This window comes from Atractosteus spatula, chromosome 28 (assembly GCF_055471065.1).
Source record: "Atractosteus spatula isolate fAtrSpa1 chromosome 28, fAtrSpa1.hap1, whole genome shotgun sequence".
Classification (NCBI taxonomy): Eukaryota; Metazoa; Chordata; class Actinopteri; order Semionotiformes; family Lepisosteidae; genus Atractosteus; species Atractosteus spatula.
The window spans coordinates 4706599-4719728 of record NC_142733.1 but is presented as its reverse complement, the minus strand read 5'-3'; the positions used below and the strand labels follow the sequence as shown (position 1 = coordinate 4719728).

Genomic DNA, 13130 nt, shown 5'->3' with positions numbered 1-13130 from the left:
TCACGGTGCACAGAGCGCCGATTTGGATGTTTTGGCTAGGCAGCACAAATTGTTGGGCTTGAAAAAGCAGGAATAAAGCCCCAAACACAATAACAATCACAGTCAAAACATTAATAGTCGCACAAAATACTAAGGCGAACAATGTTTCTTATTACATCGCTACTGTTAAGAGGATTAACAGTTGTGCTAAGCAGCTTAAGTATGTTCAGAATTTATTTTCATGAAAACGAATAGAGCAAACTAATGTTCAGTAGTTTTCCATGGTTATATCCTAGTTACCTTGTTTGTTGGCGGATTCATTCTTTTTAATACATAACCTTGTCTTTTGTGCGTGAGTTTGGATTACAAATACAGTGTGTGTACAGAGTGTGTATTTTCTCTAATGAAAAAACGCGTTATCCATAATACCAGCGAACGGGGCCATTGTATGTGCGCCATAACGCATATATCCATTATATAGCAGAAAGAGTCGATTTTTAATATTTGGGTCGCCTTCTTATAATAAACAGCTAAACTCCAGGTCCAGACGACAACTTGACACTTCTGGGCAAAATAAAAACACGTGGCCTAACTAACCCACGGCATTTATTGGATTAATTCCATTACCATAGTAATTTTAGCGCACGCTGTTTGAAATGATTTCATTAAGCATTTCATGTACAAACCGCAGAAACACACGGCGGTTACTCTAAGTATTGTAGAAGAAAACCTTTCTTCGAAGACAATAAATACAGTATATAACTGAGCCAGCAGCAGAATTAATTTCTGCAAATTGACTATTACTCGACAAATGAAACATCTCATTACGTAGATACTGTCAGAGTCACGTGTTATAACCTTCACACCCACCTGGGTCTTCGTCTGTAGTGTTTTCGTTTTTTAAATACGAGTCAAAGGTTTGGAAATGGGAATCGCAAAACGTCTTTATCTGTGACAATAAAACGGCACTTACTGTACAAGAAAGCCATAGTTTGAAATGTAATTAAGGTGCACTAACACAGCGTTTACATAATAATCTCTTAATTATTATCTCACTTTCTAACACATTAGAGAACTTATTACTTTACATATTAATACATATATAATTTAATGTTTCAGTTCAATCAAAATTTAAACGTCGTATTTTTAAGATAGAAAAGTTATAGTAAAAGCTAATCGTCCTTTATCGTTTGTTTACGTGAACTATGTTAAGTGCAAACAATATCTACAAAAAGAATTTGAATACTGCTACGAAATCCAAGATATACTCCTAGATACTTAAAAATATATGCTAAAATCCACAGAATGTTAAAATTCACGTTACTGCTATTACTACTAGAGCAGCAACAATATGATGTCCTGTTAAGGACAACCTGTCTTCGTTACATTTTATACTATATTTGATACCTACCGGTCAATATATATCCAGAAACGCGCATGAAAGTGGTTCACCAGGGTTGTTGTCGATTTAAACCCTCGACGCTGCATCTAATTGTCGGTATCGTTAACGTTTAAGTACAGAAAGATTCAATTCTTGGCTTTCATGCCTGAACTGATGAATTTCATGTGTGCCTGTCGGTGAATGAAGTAGGGTACTGCTGTTGTTGTTTTTTTTGCAGGAGTAAAAAAAATATTTCAAAATGTAATAGTGGCAAAAGCTACATTTTATGGTGAAAAGTCAGAACGTCTTCAAGCATAAATAAGCATTCCACCTTCTTAAATTAATAATTGCTAGTATATGAAGAATGCTTAAAATATTTTTTTTTTGCGCAGCATTTTAATATGTTCAGTATATCTCTGTAGAAACCGTGGGTAAATAGTCTGTTCAAGGTGCGAGAGTCTTCATTAAATAAAACGGTGTATCTCCTGGTAAACCGTAAACCTGGGCCTACAGTTCTCCAGGTGAGCACTGATGTCAGATCGGTGCCTCTGTCCTCCTCTTACAAAAAAAATAATTCGTCCGAGATCTCTTCGCATCTTCACTCTCTGTGTAAGGGTCAGAGATGCACGATGGCGTTGTGAGTCTCCCTATTAGTAGAATTATATTATTATCAGTGAGTTAGAGTGGCCGGGAGGCGTGATTAGAACAAGCAGCCTGTTCGTGATCTGAGTTTGTAGCTCGAACATGGGGCCCTTCGCGACAACTCCGTTAGTTAATTGAAACAGGAAACCTAAGCGGTAACTCATGCTGAAAAACAAACAATAAGTCATACCTAATTTGAAGCAAAAATAGTTACCTAAAAACAATGCCCGTATTGGGAACAAACTGGGCAGATCTCTGTCTCTAGACAGTATAAAGCTGTTTATTTCCATGCTTTCCAGTTGGGTACAGCCTGGGAAAACAGAACTAGGTCTTTCCACCAGGTGATGGAAATAATCATCAGGAATATTTTTTGGAATATTCAGATGATTGTTTTCGGGGTCTGACAGAAAGAAAAAACCGGAATGAATATACAGTATTCTCAACTAAATATACATTTAGTTGATGTACATGCAATGGCAGGAGAAGCTCTATGTAATTTCAGCGTGTTTTGTCCCCCTCATTCTTCATTAACATACAAATAAGTGGTCTTGCATATATACTCTTTTTTTAAATCTTTTTGCAGGGTTGGGGAAGAGTAAAGGCGATGGCCTGTAATTGTTTTTTCAATGTTTTTCCTGAATTAAAAATAGAATATCAATGTTCTGATGCACGCTGAGCTACAGAGTCAATGCAAATAGTGAACTTAGAGGAAACCACCACTGAGAGCTTCCTTTAATACTTGCTCATGTGTAAAGGTTAGGGTTGGTTGGCACTTTAAGGATAAAGTGATCTATTTTTTTTTAATGACAACGCTAACATATCCTTATGAACCTCCCCTTCTTTTAACAAATGGTTGTTCTTACCGCCTTTTTCTTCTTTAATTCCAAAATTACCATTGAGTTATGTCACCTTGCTCCTATACTAGGCAAGGTCAGCCCCAGTCAATAATATTTAAAGCCTCAGTTGTCATCCCAGTATAGCTTCTCTGTGTAGGTCTTTAGTTTGTTGGTAGCACCATGCTGGGGTAAATCTTAGGGTTTGAGGGGCTGTTAAACCACGGAAACATGCTTTTCCTTGTATCACAGGTAATATATGTATTTTTGTTAGTCTTTTACACTTTTTGTGGTGTTGTTATCCTCGTTTTTTAAGTGATCACCGAACTTATCAATTAAGGGTGAGCTGCATCCTAGACCAACGCTCTCTTTTCTCTCTTCGATGTTGCAGGGGGCGCGTGTGAGCAGGCTGGACCTCCCTGTGGGCGTCACGGCGGCGGGCACAGGGCAGAGAGCCGAACCAGCGGTCTCCCATCCAAGCACTGTGCTGCCCGCGGGGGTCCCTGTACCCCCGGACACTTCTCTGCCACGGCGCAGGTGAGACAACGATCAGAAAAAACGCCACCTTCGGGACATCACCCCAGGCCACTGCACAGGGCTTGTGTGCTGCCCAGTACAGTCCAATCTTGCAGGCCAAATGTCAGTTCATGATGTGCTGTTTAGTCAGGAGGCATGAAAATATTAAGGGTGGTTGCATAACAACCGTTACTCGTTATCCGTATCCTCTAGCACACAAGAGGCTGGCTAAAGGTCAGAATCAGGCTTAGAGGCTTGGTGGTGGATCTGAAAGCTACGATGCAAAAGAAATAACTTTTGTCTTTACTCCACTTGTAGCGGTGAGCATGACACACACTCCTGTTACATAACCAGCCCACCTACAGTGCTCATCACTGCAAATGTCATCACCATTTAGCACCGGAGACCAGCTGAGCTCACGATGAAGCACGAGCCTCTCACGCTGCTTTTTTAAATTGTTTTTTTTTTTTTAGTTTTCGTATGCACATGTTTAAAAAGTCTCGCCTCTGAAGAGAAGCGTGCCATCATCGCCAGAGTTTGCGTCCACCACATGGGCTTCGACATTCCTTCTCCTGTGCCTTAAGTTTGGCATCAGGACAGGGACGTTCTTTTCAAACCATGCTTTTAAAATAAGTATTTTGTTATTGTTTTTTAAACCAAAAAACAATGAATAAAAATACATGCTGCATGAGTTATGTGTTAAATCGCCATTACAGAACATTATAAGTTGTTGGTACAACTGGTGTTACCTTAAGAATAATTAATGAAATAGACAAAATGCAGGATTTCCAATCCCATTCCCACGCCCCTCCCAAATCTTCCCCCACAAAAAGGAGTAAAACTAAAAGAGGAAGAGACGGAAGACATAACAATGACCATAACAAAATACTCATTACGCTAAGTCTCTAGGAGATGAAAAAGTGGAAGACCAGTCCTATCGGGTATCATCTGAGTAGCCAGTAAGACACAGGTTATGGTCTAGGCATTGAAGGGGGGCTCAAATTTCAAAACAGTTTAAAAATGTTTGCCAAGCTTTAATAAACGTAATGGTGGACCCGCAAGTTAGTGTGTATCTAATTTTCTCCAACATAAGAAACTGCGTTCTAATCTCTGACCCAAATGAAACAGATGTGGGTGGGGCACCTTGCTTCCAATTAGAGGATAAGGCACTTTGCAAGGAGAGATGCAAAAGCAGGGCCAAAATGTTTTTGCAAAAGATGTGATACTCCTCATCACCGACAGGCAAAATGATCGACACGAGCTCTTCTTTCTGTCTTTTCAACCAGGCTGCCAATGCACCTGACATTTTCCTCGCAGATCGGATCCCTTGACTTACTATAGTAACTGCAGAGCAAGAAAGTTGTTTTTTTCCCAAGAAATGTGCTTGCTTGTGTATGGCTGGACTATACGCAGGAAACTTGCCCATTTATCCGTTGTACCAACAACCGATGTATTGTAAAGAGAAAGTATGTGGAGGTTGTAATTCGCAGCACAAATACCAGAGATCCTGCAGGCACTTTCAAGGGGGGCTTCCATTTACTATTGGAGAAGGAAATTCAGTATGCACAAGTGAACGCTTTAGTCCCCAAATCCTGGCAGTCTTTCACAGCCATCCACCATGTGATTTGGCCTGAATCCCTGAGTTTTGGGAACACGGATTTGTGGAGCTGATTAATGTTGGTGTCTCCCCCTGCAGTGGCTTTAATTTCAAACACAGTTTCCCGGCCGTGGCTGATGTTGTGATCAGCTTTGCCTGTGATGCGTTAAAATGACACGTAAAATGCGGGTTTATTTTTCTAAATTTGTTTAAAAAAACGGGACGTCCTTCAATTCATTCCTTGAGAAAAGTCCAATAATAGAAGATGATAAGTCGTCTCGGATGTGTTAAATTCCATCCTTTCCGTCTCAGAGGCTAGCTCTTTCCCCTCTTGATCCATCCTCAGGCAAATTCCACACTCTCTTAAAAAAATAACCCTCACCCTCTCTCTCTACCTTCTTTACCCCCTTACTCCTATAAGTCTGATCCAATTTGTTAGGATCCTTGGTTTGGAAAGATAAGGCGAAGGGTAGCCGTTTGTGTAATCTATATTTTAATTCCTTTGTCTGGGGCCTCTTATCCCTTTAGGATACTTGGAGACTTTGGCAGGGTCTCCGTGTAAGGTGTGCTCATGTGGAAAGAGTGTGAGGGTGGCTCAGTCCTTCACCCCTCTAATTCCTCCTCGCCCCCTGTCCCCCTCTTCCCCCTGCATCTGCACGCGGGCCTCCCTGCACCAGCCTCTCAGAGTCCTCGAAGAGACCTCAAGTCAAAGTTCAAAGCCGTTTTCATTGCCCCCTGTTCTCCCGTCTTTCCTTCTGAGGGGATGTTGGGGGTGGGGGTGGGGGATCTGGGTTGCTTTAGTTGAATTTATTTCTAATTTATCACTTTATCCAGCCATAAACCTGTGAAACATTAAATAAAAAAAACATGGCCCAGAGACTTTCCTAGTTACTTTGCGAATGTTAATCTAAGAAATGTGACCTTTGAGGTCAGAGTGTGTTTAACACGAATAGGAACATTTCACAAACTTTTTTTAAACTGTTAACACGGTATATCTCCAGAGGGACATGTCTTCGGTGTAAAGTCACTTGGTAATTAGTAGAAAAAAAAATTAGAAAAAAGGAAATGATCACGAATTCATTTTTAGCTTTTTTAAAATTAGGTATTTTTTCTACAGGCACAAGAAATACAAAGCCTAAGAGCTGAGGAACAGCCCAACTGGAGGTTTGAAGCCTCTTATTAAAAACAAAATCAGTAACGTTTAAAGCTTTAAACTTCTGACAGGAGTGAGGAATTGGACACACTGTGGAAAGCACAGTTCAGACACATCAGGCATGCAGATACGTGTAAGGTATGCTGAGGTTATGTACTGAACCCACAGATTTCAGCCAGTAGAACCTTTTTAGAGACACTATATTAGCCTCTCCTTCCTGTAGGACAGTACAGAGGAAAGGGTGGCACAAGGAATGACCCACCAACTGGTGCTTCACGTAAGAGGTTCAGTGCTTCTTCCTTCCAACAACTACTGGGGCTTTTAGGACATCAGCTCAGCGCCCAGACTGTTGGGGCACAGCAACGAGACGGACAGCCAGGACCTGACTGAGAGAACAAACCATCCAGAGCAGGAAGAGGAGGAAGAAGAGAAGCCGTCGAGCCGCAGAAGGAGGAAGTCTTCTACGATAAAAGAAAAGGCTTTGTCTATAAGGCCCTAAAAATAAAAAAAACTTTCCTGTGACACCGGCCTAGTTCTGTATCGGTGTACCCCCAAGGAGAAACTGCAGTTAAAAATCAAAAAGAGAAGATCAGAGGGAGTTTAAACCCCGTGGCTAAAATCTACACTACAGGCACCTTTCACCCACTCTCTGGTTCGTCCACATTTCAGCTCAACAGCAGCCGCTGGTTTCAAACAGGCAGTCGATACTAGATTCTCAAGCAGATGGATCGATATGGACATGTTTGGGGATAGATGAATGGAGCGCAAAGACGGATTTTGGTAGTCAAAGAGAGATAAATACAACACATCCGCAGAACTGTGTTGCATTCTTTTAAAAATTGCTAAAAAAAAAGACTTTCATCGCTGTCAGGCACGACTCTTATTATTCGTAATTCATGTTTGCAACTATAATTGAAGAAGCACAATTTGCTGTATTTTACAATATAAAGGCATGGTATTCATGACGTTCAAGATTATTTTATCTCTTTAACACCAAGAAGTGCACGTTTTGTAAGTATAACCTCGTATTAATTAAAAGAATACAGTGTGCATTCAGTCAGAAATGGATTAAAACAGGTGGCCTTCACCATGAAATCTTCCTCGTCAAGTAATGTCTAAATATTACCGATAAAAACATAAAGCAAAATACTGATTGATGTATCAGTTTCAGTCACTGTTTTCTTGGGGGGGGGGCAGGTTAAGAAGATAATAGCAGTGATGGTAATCACTCTTTTTGAGAAACTGCTTCACTTTTACTGTTTGCTGCCCTGTTGCAGACAATCCCTTTCATAGAAAGGAAACTTGGTGCAGACTAAGTTTGATTCAACACGTTGGGCTGGTAGCATACCCACAATCCACTGATTTAAGAGAAAAGTCCCTTTGAAAAAAGGAAATTTAGTTAAGAGCCCTGTGCTTGGCTTTAATCAGCTTGACTGAAGGCCTGGTGTCTGGCTGATGCCTAGGGGATGTCTGGCCCCTTTGTATGGGGGGTGAGGGGGTGGCTGGATTGGTGTGTTTGAGGAGCTATCCTGGAGGAGGAAAGTCTGAGTCTTATTTATAGGGTGCATAAGTGGTACAGGTGACAGGTAAAGGGGTCATTGTTGGGTTTTTAACTCAATTCTTAAGGACCTGATGTTCATAAAGTGTGACTAGGTGGGTGCAGAGTCAGTGGTCAGAAAGCACTGGAAGCAAAGCAAGCTTTTATAATCTGGGGCCGAACAAGTGATCTGTCGTGTAGAGTGGTGGTTATAGCCCTGGGCTCATATTTGGAAGGCTGTGGCTTCGAATTCTGGCTGGGACCTTGCCATTATACTCTTAGTGCAGAGTTTCTGACTGCATGAATGTTGCTAATGATTAATATTAATTATTAATAGTTTAATGGCTGTGTATTGGCTTCTTGAGGTGCAATCAATATGGCTGCATGTAATGTACCTGCAGCAGGCACAGATTCTACTCTTCTGCGCCACGCCTAGAACATGTGTGACATTGATCCTTGCGGTGAGTGCTCTTTACATGTGTGCAGTGCTGTTCCGCAGCGTTTCCTGTGCTTATGGATAAGCTCCCAGCTGGATCTGTAATCCCCTCATTTGCAGTACAGACTCCTGGATCTAGGGGCTGTATCTCTGGGTTCAGTTTTCCCAGTTTAAATTTTGGCAGTGACGGACTGGCAGGCTCCAGAGGGCCCACTGGCCGGCTGTTTGACCGGACCAGGGGATATCTGCATCCCCCCCCAAACAGCACCTCCATTTTTGCCATTTTTTTAAATTCTGAATTTCATTGTGGAGAGACCACTTCCTCTTCCCTATTTTTAGGACTTCTCCTTTAATAGTGTTGCACCACTAAGACTCTGTGCTGTGCAGTCTAGGCTGTTAGTCAGAGGGCATCAGCTTTGGGATGTACATTTAATAATGCACAATTGTGATGCTTCACAAGTATGTGTCACTTACTCGGCTTCTGGATTCTGCCAAATTTTCCCACTGACATGCACAGCAGTATGGGTAGCACATTACTGGGACTGTAGCTGTCAAACAGGGACTCTGGTGCTCATAATAATGCTCTTCTGCACCACTGTTAAACCAGCTAATACACTCTCCATCACATTTTTCCTCACTGTTGTTCTAGGGGATTCTGGGAAATAGTCTAAGAGTCTAAAAGACTCTAAAACACTGCCACTGCCTCATTTCATAAAGATCCACATTTTTTTCTCCATAAGTGTGAAGTATCATTCTTTAACATACAAAGAAACTGTAAAAGGGATAGTGTTTGTAGTTTTTATCCTCCTGGCCGAACCTGTTAGAGTGTATTGCTGAAGCAGGTTATTCTTGATACATACACTGGTTGTTAAGGTTAAAATCTACCCTTGCAGTTGCTATGATACAGTCTTCAGTTGATGGTCTCGGATTCATCACTAGATTCATTTGTCATTGTCTCTGCCTTCAAAATGCCAATTAACCAGAAGCCAATTATCCTACCGGTATATCGTTGGACTGTGGGAGGAAACCGGAGAACCCAGAGAAACACCCACACAAACATGCAAACTCCATGCAGAATAGCACCCCAGGAATTGAACCCAGGGCCCCAGCATTACAAGGCAGCAATGCTCACCACTGCGCCACTGTGCTGCCCCCTGTTAAGAACTAGCCATGTGCAAATATTCACGGTTGCCAAACTTTGCATTGGAGTTCAATAGCTATTTAAATTTGTGAGAAAGCCTTTGACTTGCTAGGATTTTCCCAAGCTTTGCAGATTTTAAATGCAAAAACTGTTCTGCACGGCTGTTCTTAAAAGTTGCTTTAAATTATGCCCTCTGCATTATACAGCTTGATAGGAAATAAATCTCTTTAAATGAATTCAGTGAATGGGGGGAGGGGTAAGAAGGGAATGCCAGCGTATGTTAACATAAATTAAAGCCCATCTGCAACGGGTTGAGTGTTTTGATTTTTTTTTTTGCCTCTTTGTGCTGAAGGCAAGCAACAAGAAGGGGGAAAAAATAAAGAGGGACTTCCTAAAATTGGGCTGAAAGCAGTCCGAGTCCGAAGGTTAGCTGGCAGGGAGAGGGAAGTGTGTCATGGTACCTGGAAGCCGACAGTCTGAGACTGATGGGATTCCTTTTGCAGGAAAACGGCAGGCTTTACCAGCAGGGCCAGGCCTCTGGCATTTCTATGCAAACCAGGCTTTGAATAATGAGGTGTATTTATTAAGAGAGGGAAGCAGGGGAGGGGGAGTCATGCAGGCGCTCTGAAAGGCAAGGCAGGCTGCTGACTGAATGTGAAAGACGGAGGGAGGAAGGGGGGCATCTGGGCAGCAGTGGCTGTGTGTATGTGAAGGCAGAGTAGAAAAAAAATGTCCAGGCCTCCATTGGTTCAATGCAACTGCCGGAGCAGCTGTGAAAAGAGGTCTTCTCTTTTTCCCACGCCCAGTGCGACGCGAAACAGTAGTTTAGCTTGCGAGGGTCAAGTCACATTGCTAATATATACACAGCGCCTGTGTACTTATTCAATACGTACACACAGCTCATTTATTTCATGCGTGCACACACAGACAGACACACAAATGCACGCACGCACACACACGGAAAGCACCCTGACACTCATTTGTATCACACTGGAGCCTTTGTCTGATTTTAGGCCAACGGTCTTGGGTTCTGCAAATTAACTCGCTGTCTGTAAGCAGCAAGCAAGGGCCCCACTCCAGCACCGAGACACCTGCCACTCCTGAGCTCCTGAGGTGGCTCTTTCTTTTCTTGTAAATGGCAAATTAGAAAGAAAAGGCAACATATGTATTCCTATCATGTGCATTTCCAAGCAACTGAAAATTTTTGCTTCTGTGGGCAACCTAGCCTGTTTTGTTAAATGCAATATATATCTAGTGGCATTCATTGCTTTGCTGCACCCAGTATATTGCTGCACTCAGTTGTCTAATGAGTATCTGGCACATTTTTGGAAAAGGTACAAGTGTTTGAGCGGAACAGTGAGGGCTGGTACATCTTCCTAATGTTTGTAGATTATTTTGGCCTTAGATTTAAAGGAAACATTCTCACCAGCCTGTGTCCTGCTCTGCCTCCCAGTGTCTGATTAGAACTGAAAGACTGACAGAGGATACAACCTTCTCTTCTTAATCCATCCTTCCAGTTAGCTGCTTCTCTGCCCCATCCTCAATTACTTTTAGCACTACTGAGAAACTATGCTGCATTGTTGCCATCCAAAGTTGCTCAAGTTACAGAGTTAAATTGCTTCATGCACATCAACCCCCCTCCAAAAACAAAACCTGTCAGGTCTCCTTGATTTCTAGTTGTAAGTTAATGGTCTCTTGCAAGGCTTCCTGGAGCAGTGTTCGTCTGTGTCTGTGATGTCACGGCGCATTTGTTAGAGACTTTGAAAGAAGCTCTGTGACAAGTGTGAGCACTGGGGTACAGCACCAGTGCACTGCAAGTAATAAGACTGAGCCCTCTTTTCATGGAAATGGAGCCGGGAGCTTATTTAAACAGAGGGGGAGTTGTTTGTGAAGGCATAGCAACTTTCCAGGAATGTCTCAAAAGCTGGATTCCCAAGAAGACATGCAATCTATTTCCACTGAAGGCAAAATAATAAGAGGAAAGTCGTATTTCAGCCGTATGCCAGCCCTGCTTTAAACAAGAAGGTATTCTCCCGCTTGCAGAGGAATTGCACTTTGAATAAAGCCAAAGTTTACTGCCAGGGCCCTGTACACACACACAAACCAGACAAATCTATCAATTGTAGTGTGAGCGTGCCAACATTACAGTCCAACAAATCAGATGGGGGATATGTTTAATTGACAGAATACTATATACGAGGTGACTGTGTCCTGTTCTTTTCTTGGCAGGGTTGGTAGCAGTGACTGACAAAAGCAGCAGTAAATTACTAAGGTGGTGGAAGGGATAAAGGAGTGAGGTCAGAGGAAGGTCAGCAAGGGTTCATGTCCCAGTCCAACCTGTCCTCTCCACTCCTCACAGTCACTCCAAGAGGAGCAGATGAGTCCTGTGGGTCTCAGCCCTTAGCAAAGTTCAGTGTTTTGTTTTTTAGGGTTGCCTTTGTTATACAGTAACTGCAGAGACTTGTCGTCCCCAAGAGCTGTGATTAAACATCAAGCATGAAACCTAGAAGGGATTCACCCCTTGGTCTCCTGAATCTCTCAGGACCTGATGCACAAGATTGATATTAACACCACGGGTATAAAAGTATAAGCCAAAACACGACAGAGTTCACATAACACATATTTGGGAAGGCAGGTGATGTTTCTCTGTAAACTACCTGATTTGAGAATGCAAGCTGGTAAGAAATGTTGGCGAACAGGACCTGTGACGCGGGCACTCTGTGTGTGCTTTCCTCAAAAACATGTGCACCACCAGGGCACATGGCACAGCCGGCCGCTTCCCATGTCGCAATGCTCACCGCGTTCCCAACGGAGATAATGTTCTCTGGACGAGCAATGTGTCTCCTCACTGTGCCTATAGGCAAGTCTCACCAGTACCTTGCAAACTCGGGATATTACTGCCAATCTCTGACAGCTTGACCAGGACGCAGGCACTTTTGGGCAACTATTAGGGGTATCCCAATTCTTGTGGGTGAACTGCAAGAATCTAGGTGCAGATGACCACTGCTCCAGACTGTAGAGCTCGACTTGTGCACCATGTAAGGACCCCACTGCCAACCAGCAGGCACTTTCTAAGTTGTGCATGAGACATACTAAGGCCTTTATCAGCTGGGATCGAGTCATTAACCTCTTAATCACTTTTGGATTGAAACTTGGAAGACAATGGGGAGAAGGCAAAACACACACTGTCTAGTCCGTCACAGGACACACACTTGAGTGCATGGCAGCAATTTAGAGATGCCAACCCACCTAGCCAGCATGCCTTTGTACCGTGGGAGAAAACTGGAGCACACTGAGAACATAAACCTGCCAAGAATGGGCCGAAAGATAGACTCTAACCTAGCAACAAAAAGTTGTGAGCTAACTGCTGTGTTGCCCCCCCTTATAAACCATGAAAAATACCACTTAGCAGTAGAGATGACCACAAAGGTCTGGAATCAGAGACAGGCTGCTGTCAGAGTCTTCCATACTTGCTATTCTGCATGGCAAATCTAAATCTAAATACCTGTGGATACAAGCACAGTTCCAATGGTTTTTATTGACGTTGTGCACAGTGCTGTGAGCTTCAGTGGCCTCCTGCTCTGACATCAATTTGCAGTATTTGCAATGTGCCTCTCTTCAGCTTCACTGTGGATACTGTAGAAAGCCTATATTGCATGAAACTACAAGGAGAGACGGATGCAGGCTAGTAGTACCTCCCCAGGAGAGCACAAATACTGCAGGATCATTATGGAAAGTGGGAAAATAACGATAGCCGGAAATAAAAAACAATTTAGCTTTAATTTCCTGGTTTTTTTCCACATTTGCAGTAAACACAAAAAACAGAACTGACCTTTTTAACGAAAACGGAGGGCAATAGTCCAGCCAGAAGCCCCGTTATATTCATCATGGACATGTTTCTTTTTAAAGAAAAAC

General features: G+C 42.6%; 1 long non-coding RNA gene across 1 annotated transcript in view; it reads left to right on the top strand.

Annotated features, from left to right (window-relative positions):
* Window positions 1-3225: 3225 nt before the first annotated feature.
* The window catches only part of LOC148813804 (uncharacterized), a 34528-nt gene continuing 24623 nt past the window's right edge, over window positions 3226-13130 (top strand). Inside the window, exon 1 of the long non-coding RNA XR_016086177.1 lies at window positions 3226-3372. This is a non-coding gene — a long non-coding RNA (uncharacterized LOC148813804). The remainder of the gene's footprint in view (window positions 3373-13130) is intronic.